General features: G+C 45.6%; 1 protein-coding gene across 3 annotated transcripts in view; it reads right to left on the bottom strand.

Moving 5' to 3' along the window:
- The window catches only part of RNF41 (ring finger protein 41), a 62,197-nt gene extending 52,204 nt beyond the window's left edge, over window positions 1-9,993 (bottom strand). The window contains exon 1 of one of the 3 annotated variants that reach the window (XM_056562304.1): window positions 9,640-9,993. The gene's annotated coding sequence lies outside the window, so the exon portion shown is untranslated. Of the gene's footprint in view, window positions 1-8,992; window positions 9,186-9,219; window positions 9,513-9,639 lie in introns of those variants that run through there. The other 2 variants (XM_056562303.1, XM_056562305.1) reach the window with 2 other exon arrangements.
- Window positions 9,994-12,245: the final 2,252 nt, after the last annotated feature.

Below are 12,245 nucleotides of genomic sequence, written 5' to 3'. Positions count from 1 at the left end.
TGCGACCCTCAGATATGACATCAAACCTGGTGACATATTCACTTAAACATACATTCATATACCGTGTAAAATATACACAGAAAAAGTGATTTATAGGGATCAAAATTTTCCAAGTCACATTCATGCTTTGGGGAGAGAAAAAATAAATAAATACAAAGTTCAGGACAAGTTAGACAAGTTTCAGATTTACAGCATAAAAGTATCCACTGTGAATATCACCCAATTCAATTGAACTGAAAACTAAAAAAGGGTTAAAGAACACGTGGGAAATGACAACGCAGATATTGTGCAAATGCCTGGCTGGTACAAAAGATAACCGCAGCGTGTGACCATGGCCTTAGGTTCTGTTTGCATCACATGGTTTTATTTATTATTTTTGCTTCAGACTAAGGCAGTGGTCTCCAAACGGTGGTCCTCCAGATGTTGCAAAACTACAACTTCAAGCATGCCTGGACAGCCATGAATCTAAGGTATACAATGGAAGTATTCCTAGACCAGTGCGCCTCCAGCTGTTGCAAAACTACAACTCCGAGCATGCCCGGACAGCCAACGGCTGTCCGGGCATGCTGGGAGTTGTAGTTTTGCAACAGCTGGAGGCACACTTGATGGGAAACACTGACCTAGACGTAAGGCAAGACACAGAGTGCCATAAGTGGGCCACTGACTACATACCAGTCCTGCAAACCATGCATACTAGTCACGCATATGCCAAAAGGGGAGGGTCCATCCTTATGTTCAGGCTAAGTACCCAGTTTGAGAAAAAAAAAAAAAATAAAAAAAAATAAAATAAAAAAAAACACACAACAAGGCTGCTTTGTTCCAAAAACAGCACCGCTCTTGTCCACAGTTTGTGTCTGGCATTGCAGCTCAGTTGTGTTTCTCTAATCCTGGATAACATCAAAACATGTAACAATTTACATGTCATAATAGGGCAGTATTTGGGCACAGTAAACCAGTAACTACATTTAGGCCATTTCCAATAAATATTTGGTGCTTTTGGATCACACAACGTAAACATTAGTCCAGGATATTGCCACGAGTTACCTATGCTTAGGCATTGCTTTGTGACACAATAACCTTGACTGTAAGGGGAAAACATGATGTTCACAGCCCCTCACATGACAATGAATGTAATGTATACTACTGCTGCCTGAACTATATGGCTGCACAGTATCATCTAGCAATGAGCACTGCCCACATGCCATAGGGCATCTCAAACATACATTTTCTGAATGCCAAACCCAATTACACTGCTAAAAAAAAAAAAAAAAAAAAAAAAAAAAAAAAAAATTTCATAAAAAAGGGAACACCACAATGTAACTCCAAGTCAATCACACGTCTGAGATCACACTGTCCACTCAGGAAGCAACACTGATTGACAATCAATTTCACATGCTGTTGTGCAAATGGACCAGACAACAGGTGGAAATTATAGTCAATTAGCAAGACACCCCCCCAATAAAGGAGTGGTTCTGCAGGTGGTGACCACAGACCAATTCTCAGTTACTATGCTTCCTGGCTGATGTTTTGGACACTTGAATGCTGGCGGTGCTTTCCCTCTAGTGGTAGCATGAGACGGAGTCTACAACCCACACAAGTGGCTCCGGTAGTGCAGCTCATCCAGGATGGCACATCAATGCGAGCTGTGGCAAGAAGGTTTGCTGTGTCTGTCAGCGTAGTGTCCAGAGCATGGAGGTGCTACCAGGAGACAGGCCAGTACATCGGGAGAGGTGGAGGAGGCCAACACCACAGCAGCAGGACCACTACTTCCACCTTTGTTCAAGGAGGAGCACTGCCAGAGCCCAGTAAAATGACCTCCAGCAGGCCACAAATGTGCATTTGTCCACTCAAATGGTCAGAAACAGACTCCATGACGGTGGCATGAGGGTCCCACATCCACAGGTGGGGGTTGTGCTTACAGCCCAACACCGTGCAGGACGTTTGGCATTTGCCAGAGAACACCAAGATTGGCAAATTCGCCACTGGCACCCTGTGCTCTTTACAGATGAAAGCAAGTTCACACTGAGCACATGTGACAGTCTGGAGACGCCATGGAGAACGTTCTGCTGCCTGCAACATCCTCCAGCATGACCAGTTTGGCAGTAAGTCAGTAATGTTGTGGGGTAGCATTTCTTTGGGGGGCCACACAGCCCTCCATGTGCTTGCCAGAGGTAGCCTGACTGCCATTAGGTACCGAGATAAGATCCTCAGACCCCTTGTGAGACCATATGCTGGTGCAGTTGGCCCTGGGTTCCTCTTAATGCAAGACAATACTAGATCTCATGTGGCTGGAGTGTGTCAGCAGTTCCTGCAAGAGGAAGGCATTGATGCTATGGACTGGCCCGCCCGTTCCCCAGACCTGAATCCAATTGAGCACATCTGGGACATCATGTCTCGCTCCATCCACCAATGCCACATTGCTCCACAGACTGTCCACCACCTCATCAGGAGCATACCCAGGCATTGTAGGGAGGTCATAGGGGCACGTGGAGGCCACACACACTACTGAGCCTCATTGTGACTTGTTTTAAGGACATTACATCAAAGTTGCATCAGCCTATAGTGAGGTTTTCCCCTTTGATTTTGAGTGTGACTCCATATCCAGACCTCCATGTGTTGATAAATTTGATTTCCATTGATAATTTTTGTGTGATTTTGTTGTCAGCGCATTCAACTATGTAAAGTCAAAAAGTATTCCATACAATTAGTTCGTTCATTCAGATCTAGGATGTGTTATCTTAGTGTTCCCTTTATTATTTTTTAACAGTGTATAAAAACAGCCATTCCAATATACTAAATATAAAGCAAGCATCTGATAAATGAGAAAGGGAATCATAAAGTAAAGAATTATTTAGTCTACAGAAAAGGCACAGACAGGAGGTTTACTGTATCTCCCAGGGACTTCACACAACCTGTCCACAGAAATGTCAACTGTGATTAACCAGAAATTACAGTGTAGCATATCCAACTTCTGGCTCAGTCTGAATAGAATGGTCTGCCGTATCTTTCAGTTTGGGTTATCTGACTAAACATGGCCAGTGCCGATGTGAACAAAGATTCGTGGGCATCTGCTCGAACTTCTGCCAATGTATCAGTGCCTCAGAGGCACAAAGGTGTGAGATGTGAACACAGCTTAAAGGTGTACTCCGGTGAATACCTTTTTTCTTTTAAATCAACTGGTAGCAGAAAGTTAAACATATTTGTAAATTACTTCTATTAAAAAAATCTTAATCCTGCCAGTACTTATTAGCTGCTGAATGCTACAGAGGAAATTCCTTTCTTTTTGGAACACTGATGACATCACGAGCACAGTGCTCTCTGCTGACATCTCTATCCATTTTAGCAACCGTGCATAGCAGATGTATGCTAAGGGCAGCATGGTGGCTCAGTGGTTAGCACTTCTGCCTTGCAGTGCTGGGGACTTGGGTTCAAATCCCACTAAGGACGACAACTAATCGCCACCGCCACCACCACCACCACCACCACCACCATCATCATCATCAATCATCAATCATCATCAATCATCATCACGTCAGCAGAGAACTGTGCTCGTGATGTCATCAGAGAGCATTCCAAAAAGAAAAGTATTTCCTCTGTAGTATTCAGTAGCTAATAAGTACAAGAAGGATTAAGATTTTTTAATAGAAGTTATTTACAAATATGTTTAACTTTCTGCCACCAGTTGATTTAAAAGAAAAAAAGGTTTTCACCGGAGTACCCCTTTAACCCCTTAAGGACGCAGGACGTAAATGTACGTCCTGGTGAGGTGGTACTTAACGCACCAGGACGTACATTTACGTCCTAAGCATAACCGCGGGCATCGGAGCAATGCCCGTGTCATGCGCGGCTGATCCCGGCTGCTGATCGCAGCCAGGGACCCGCCGGCAATGGCCGACGCCCGCGATCTCGCGGGCGTCCGCCATTAACCCCTCAGGTGCCGGGATCAATACAGATCCCGGCATCTGCGGCAGTTCGCGATTAAAATGAACGATCGGATCGCCCGCAGCGCTGCTGCGGGGATCCGATCATTCATAACGCCGCACGGAGGTCCCCTCACCTTCCTCCGTGCGGCTCTCGGCGTCTCCTGCTCTGGTCTGTGATCGAGCAGACCAGAGCAGGAGATGACCGAAAACACTGATCTGTTCTATGTCCTATACATAGAACAGATCAGTATTAGCAATCATGGTATTGCTATGAATAGTCCCCTATGGGGACTATTCAAGTGTAAAAAAAAATGTAAAAAAATGTAAAAGTAAAAAAAAAGTGAAAAATCCCCTCCCCCAATAAAAAAGTAAAACGTCCGTTTTTTCTTATTTTACCCCCAAAAAGCGTAAAAAAAATTTTTTATAGACATATTTGGTATCGCCGCGTGCGTAAATGTCCGAACTATTAAAATAAAGTGTTAATGATCCCGTACGGTGAACGGCGTGAACGAAAAAAAATTTAAAAAGTCCAAAATTCCTACTTTAATACATTTTATTAAAAAAAATTATAAAAAATTTATTAAAAGTTTTTTATATGCAAATGTGGTATCAAAAAAAAAGTACAGATCATGGCGCAAAAAATGAGCCCCCATACCGCCTCTTATACGGAAAAATAAAAAAGTTATAGGTCATCAAAATAAAGGGATTATAAACGTACTAATTTGGTTAAAAAGTTTGTGATTTTTTTTAAGCGCAACAATAATATAAAAGTATATAATAATGGGTATCATTTTAATCGTATTGACCCTCAGAATAAAGAACACATGTCATTTTTACCAGAAATTGTACGGCGTGAAAACAAAACCTTCCAATTTAATTTCCCCACAAAAATAGTGTTTTTTGGTTGCGCCATACACGTTATGATATAATGAGTGATGTCATTACAAAGGACAACTGGTCGCGCAAAAAACAAGACCTCATACTAGTCTGTGGATGAAAATATAAAAGAGTTATGATTTTTAGAAGGCGAGGAGGAAAAAATGAAAACGTAAAAATTAAATTGTCTGAGTCCTTAAGGCCAAAATGGGCTGAGTCCTTAAGGGGTTAAGACATGGATGGAGCAGGGCTGCATGCATGGACCCTGTATGGCACAAGAGTTTTGTAGTGAAAGCACGTGAACTGAACATCTAGGGCAGTGGTCTCCAACCTGCGGACCTCCAGATGTTGCAAAACTACAACTCCCACCATGCCCGGACAGCCGTTGGCTGTCCGGGCATGCTGGGAGTTGTAGTTTTGCAACATCTGGAGGTCCGCAGGTTGGAGATCACTGATCTAAGGGGGGGGGGGGGGGGGGGGGGGAGAAACCTGCAGACATGAACCATATCAGGGCAATGTTCACACTAGAATAGTGCTCTATAACAGGAATGTTAAACTGTACTTGAACAGATCCGGATACATTAGCAGGATACAGTAACATACAGTTGGCATCCTTCTGACAGATCCGTTTCACAAGGATACAAATTGACTGTGTAAACATATTCTGCTATAATCCCTTCCATTGTGAAAAATAAAACCCATATACTATAAATTAAAGGAGAACTCCAGAACATAAAAATTGTCCCCCATAGTGCCGGCAGTAAAAAAAAATTAAAAATAAATAAATAAAGATGTACATACCTTCCTCCGCTCCCCCGGGGCCTCCGGTAACCGGCTCCGGTCTCTGCCGCGATCCACTTCCTGGTTACCGGTGGTCGGATGAGTCATACTGCGCTCAGCCAATCACCAGCCGCAGTGAAATCCCGACTCAGCTGGCGATAGGCTGAGCGGCAGTGTGACGTTTTCGTCCCCGGCCGCAGGTGCTGGTGTAGTGAACAATTTTGTGCCCTGAAGCGTTCTCACACTGCCGCTCAGACTATCGCCGGCCGAGTCGGACTTCGCTGTGGCTGGTGATTGGCTGAGCGCAGTATGACTCTCCCACCACCGGCAACCAGGAAGAGGATCGCGGCAGAGACTGGAGTCGGTTATCGGAGGAGCGGAGGAAGGTATGTACATTTTTTTTTTTTACCGCCGGCAGTATGGGCGACAATTTTTATATTCCGGAGTTCTCCTTTAATGTATTTTTTTTTCTATTATTTTGGCAGAACATGCTTACTACCCAAGAGCATGTTCGCACAGGCAAAACCCACTCGGAAAAATACAACTCAGAAACCGCATGGATTCTGCTGTGGAGATTTTGATGCAGTGTGGTTTTTTTTTCCCCCCCCCATTGATGTCAACAGAAGTTTCCATGGCAAACCTCACTCCATGTGCAATGGTCTTTTAAATAAAACCAGGTGGCTTTTAATAAACAAAAAAGTCTGAAAGCCTCTTCTCCCCTTTCAGGACACATGCACGCTCAGCAGGAAAGGGAATGAATAGCTTTTGGGCTAAACAAGCTCAATGCCTATCTAGAGTGCACGGTTAGCTTTACACATAAAAACCACGTTCACGTCTGTGTCAGAAGTGCTACCGCACCTATCAGAATAATGAACTATAATATACAGCACTTCTGATTTTTATAGACCGTGATCGCTCAACCGACAATGACCACAGATTACAATATTTTTGGTCTTTTCTGGACCATTGTAATCATACTCATCATACAATGCTACAGACAGTCCAGATGTGTGAAACATGTCATTGGCTGGAAGAACCAACCAATCAGAATGGGCATTCACTGGTAAAACACCTGTATTACTGAAGTTTATGCACTGACTGGTGTCTGGTAGCGCCCCCTACAGTACAGGGAGGTATTACATGTTCTGTACTATTTACCTGCGCCAAGGTTAGCTGCTCCTTTGGACACCAGGTAAGGGCAGCTCTTTTTTACTTTTTTTAGGTGTGTACTGTACAGGACCCTGAAGATATTCTATTAGAGAACTACAGCTCCCAGCAGCTCTTTCTGACTTTTATATGTAAGGACTTGCTTTATCTGTATAAGGCTGGGTTTTCTCCCATACGGGAGCGCGAGGTTTCAGCTCCCCCTGCCGTATGCGCTCCCGTATGGGAGAAAACGTGATGTGAACCAGCCCTTAGTTATCTACTTATTTTTCTTTTATCCTTGCTTTCTTATTTTTGGATGACATTTTGGGGCTTCAGAACCAACTACCAGGTTTCTATAGCGTTATGGTCTCATACTGGAAGTGCCACTATATGGAGATTTGAACAGCGTATAAAGCTGGCAATACATTTAGCTGATCTTGTTCTCTCCTCGTACAATTGTACACTCAGCTGAGCCAAGCGTGCATGTATAATAAAGGTAGAAAGTCGCTGAAGCTTCTCTCCCCGGGATCAGAAGGATTGGACACTGAGAAATCCAATATGTAATTATACAGCAGCATGTTTTTAGCTTCCATTCACAGTGTTTCCCCAAGCAGCATGCCTGCAGGTATTCCAAAACTACAACTCTTGAAGCCACACTGGGTTATCGTATACACTTCAAAAAATAAAAATACATGTTAAACAAAAACGCGGTGTAAACGTAGGCAGAGATGTGCACCAATTGGGGTATGTTCACACACTGCAGAACTAACGTCAATAGGAAATATATAGTCTACAACGTGTTAACATCCTCTGTCATCTAAGTAATTCAGCCCAGACTCACCGTGTAAACGCCGCCATACACCCCCCACATACCACAGTGTAAACGCCGCCATACACCCCCCACATACCACAGTGTAAACGCCGCCATACACCCCCCCACATACCACAGTGTAAACGCCGCCATACACCCCCCCACATACCACAGTGTAAACGCCGCCATACACCCCCCCACATACCACAGTGTAAACGCCGCCATACACCCCCCCACATACCACAGTGTAAACGCCGCCATACACCCCCCCACATACCACAGTGTAAACGCCGCCATACACCCCCCCACATACCACAGTGTAAACGCCGCCATACACCCCCCACATACCACAGTGTAAACGCCGCCATACACCCCCCACATACCACAGTGTAAACGCCGCCATACACCCCCCACATACCACAGTGTAAACGCCGCCATACACCCCCCACATACCACAGTGTAAACGCCGCCATACACCCCCCACATACCACAGTGTAAACGCCGCCATACACCCCCCACATACCACAGTGTAAACGCCGCCATACACCCCCCACATACCACAGTGTAAACGCCGCCATACACCCCCCACATACCACAGTGTAAACGCCGCCATACACCCCCCACATACCACAGTGTAAACGCCGCCATACACCCCCCACATACCACAGTGTAAACGCCGCCATACACCCCCCACATACCACAGTGTAAACGCCGCCATACACCCCCCACATACCACAGTGTAAACGCCGCCATACACCCCCCACATACCACAGTGTAAACGCCGCCATACACCCCCCACATACCACAGTGTAAACGCCGCCATACACCCCCCACATACCACAGTGTAAACGCCGCCATACACCCCCCACATACCACAGTGTAAACGCCGCCATACACCCCCCACATACCACAGTGTAAACGCCGCCATACACCCCCCACATACCACAGTGTAAACGCCGCCATACACCCCCCACATACCACAGTGTAAACGCCGCCATACACCCCCCACATACCACAGTGTAAACGCCGCCATACACATCCATATACAGTTTGAACACCGCCATACATTGGGTGTGTGTGTGTATATATATATACACACACACAGTGTGAACGCCGCCATACATTGTGTGTAATATATAAAAAAATATATATATATATATATATATATATATATATATATATATATATATATATATATACACACACACACACACATACATACACAGTGTGAACGCCGCCATACACATCCATATACAGTGTGAACACCGCCATACATTGTGTGTGTGTGTGTTATATATATATATATACACACACACTGTGAACGCCGCCACACACATCCATATACAGTGTGAACACCACCATACACAGCGCACATGATTAGATGAGCTCCGGTTTCAGCCATCGCCTGATGCCACAGCAGATGTGTCTGTCCCACAGGGACCATCCCGGCCCATACCTGCACTCTGCGGGGCTGTATAACTTCTGCCGCCATCCTGCTCACAGACACTTCACAATACATGAAAGTTGTGGCGTCCTCTTCCCTGCAGCCCGCGCACTTCACCCCCGGCCCGGCGCCCTGTATAACAACATCCTCTCGGAGTTTCACCCCCACCTGCCCGGGGATTTACTTCCTCCAGGGCCCCGTAACCCGAGCGAACACTTCACATAACCACAACAACTCACCGTGACTAGCCCCAACCCCAACGGAGCGGACGCCGCCTCCCCCGGGGCAGGGAGTCTCCGGTGCCCGGACGCTCCGTCTCTCCGTTTTACCCCTGACAGAAGAAGCTGACGCCACCACCGGTCTCTCAGCTCTGCTGCTACGCAACCCACAGCCAAATCACGCCCGTCCGTCCCGTGAGTGATAGATGCCATTATCCAATCGCAGGGCAGGATTGTGAAGAGTGGGCGCGGCCTTTGCTCTCTCTAACAAATCAGGAAAAAGATGGGGAAAAGTGGGCGGGGAATAAGGCATGGAGGTGTACTGAGAGAAGGGAGAACCTTTAACTCATTCCTGAGCTTATGACGTAGCAAGAACTCTCGGCCAATCAGAGTGTAGTTGCTAGTCAATTGTTTCTATACGTCAGCGGAGCGTACACCCACAGGGTTCTGATTAGGGCTTTCTGTACATTCTGGCCGCCATCTTGGTTCTTTCCATTCATCAGTGGCGGGGGGTGCTGCTCGGTTCCAGGTGATGATTAGTGCGCGCTCTGCTGTGTGATGATGGCTGCTGTTCGGTGTGACGTGACTGACAATTCACACGTCAGCCCCACGTCACGTCATTGTTCCAGCTCTCAGGCTGTAGGTGTCAGGGATAGACAATGCCATAACAGGTGAAGGGAATAACGTTCGTTATCAGGTCACCTGACAGGAAGTGGGATATATCGGGTCAGTGCTTGTTTCTAATGTGGAAGCAGAAAAATGCGTAAGGGTTCACACCACGATTTTTCTATTCAGTTTTTGGATACGGTTTAAAAAAAAAAAAAAAAAAAAAAAAAACGTATGCAGCTGTACACCAAACTGTGGCCATAGACTTTCCATTCATAACCGTATGCACCATATTGTATACTGTTGTCTCCGTTTTTCAAACCACACGTTTTTTTTACTATTTTTTTTCTGGACAGAAAACCGAGGCCTACACCACGGTTTTTGGTCCGGGTGATAAACCGTATTAAACCGTATACGTTTTTTTTAAACATGAGAGTCAATGGGAACCATACAGAACTGTATGTGCGTACAGTTCCATCCAGTTTTCACCATACGGTTTTTGACTTTGCAGAGTTTTTTTTCTTGGAGTTTCAACCAAACAAGTGAAACTTTATTCATAATGGAGTGAAAAGTTCAAAACATATACTTTTTTTTTCTTAAAAAACTGATGCATTCGGACATCATTTTTCAAACCGTATACGGTTTTCAACCGTATACAGATAAAACCTTGTACACACGTTTTGATCAGGTTTTGAGGAATCTGTTTTTTTTTAAATCTAAAACCTGATAAAAAAAAAAACTGTATTGCAAAAACGTGGTGTGAACCCAAGGCAGGGTTCACACCATGTTTTTGTCTCCATTTCTGTATGAAAAAAACCTGAATCCATTACGGTCCGTTTTTTTTTCTTTTTCCATCAGACTAGGTTGAGACTGAGTTCCTGGCCCTTAGTGGACCCCATTCACTTCTACAGCCGTACAGAGTCACCTAGTGACTCAGTTCAGGACATATGTTTTAAAAAGCAACAGCTCCCCGGTCATTTAGGCCGCTTAAAATGGCGGATATGTCCCAAACAGATTTACTAGGCGACACTGTTGGGCTATAGAAGTGAACGGCATCCGCTGCTCCTATTACCAGTATAGGTTGGCATTCTGTTTTCAGCTGGATGCCAACAGAGACAGTAACCTAGTGTGGACCAAGCCTTAGTCAATAGGAAATGGATGGTATAGACCAGTGGTCTCCAACCTGCGGACCTCCAGATGTTGCAAAACTACAACTCCCAGCATGCCCGGACAGCCGTTGGCTGTCCGGGCATGCTGGGAGTTGTAGTTTTGCAACATCTGGAGGTCCGCAGGTTGGAGACCACTGGTATGGAGAATCATCTGTTTTAAAAATTCTTCATAACAAAGGGGCCATGCACACTGAAAATTTAGCAAGAAGTTTCCTAGATTTACCCTTTAATGCCCACAGACTTGTATACACGTCCAGGACGGATGACCATTGCCGCAACTGGACGAGTATTCATGTCCATTGATCTTGTGGGTACTGCCCAGTGTACCCACGAGATCGCGGCAGGGTCTCGGCTGTAACACACAGCCGGGACCCTGCTGGGACTGAAGCAAACTCCGGTCCAGGCAGTTTTAACCCTTACAGCCGCGGTCGGAAGCGACCGCGAGCTTTAAGGAGTTTGACAGAGGGAAGAGGCTCCGTCTGTCTCTCTCCAGCAGCAACCAACAACGATCGCGGGCTGCTGCTGCTTACCTGGGCAGCCGGGGGTCTTACATAGGTCAGCACGTCCTCATATGCTGTCTGACAGTGTAAAACTGGCAGGCAGCATATAACTGCAATGCTTAGTATTCCAAAGCATAAAAAAAGTGAAAAAATAAAGTAAAAATACATGTAATAAATTCATTAAATAAATAAATATACATAATTTGTAGCATTGCACGAAGCGCTTCCGCAGCATATTACATGCTGCCGATGCCCCGCCGGTGCTATAGTGAGCTCACTGCTGCGGCTGGGTAGCTCTGTGTGTCCACTCATAGTGGCAGATTTCCCGCCAGCAGTCATGAGCGGACACACTAAGCTACCCAGTCACAGCAGTGAGCTTACTCTTGTGACTTCTGGTGGGACATCCACAGTGTGAAATACGCTGCGGATGTGCTCTATGTGACTAGACCCTTATTAAATATTGTTTTACAAAGGCCCTATTCATACAGAATTTCTGCATTATGTAAGAGGTATCCATCAGCATCACGTCAAAAAAGTGATGCCGACGTATACTGTAGCAGCCCCATTCATTTCCGAGCAGGTGCTTATTCCCACAACATGACGGATATATCCATCAGGAACTGCGGATGTCTGCTGACAGCTGCGCGTCACTGCTAGCCGACCAAGGAACAACCAGTGGGGTCCCTGGTCCAGCTAATATACAGTAACCCCCCGACCTACGATGGCCCCGGCATACGATCATTTCAACATACAAATGCCTCTCAGAGGCCAT

The sequence above is a fragment of the Hyla sarda genome, chromosome 2, assembly GCF_029499605.1.
Source record: "Hyla sarda isolate aHylSar1 chromosome 2, aHylSar1.hap1, whole genome shotgun sequence".
In the NCBI taxonomy this organism is placed as follows: Eukaryota; Metazoa; Chordata; class Amphibia; order Anura; family Hylidae; genus Hyla; species Hyla sarda.
This window is presented reverse-complemented; position numbering and strand designations above follow the sequence as displayed.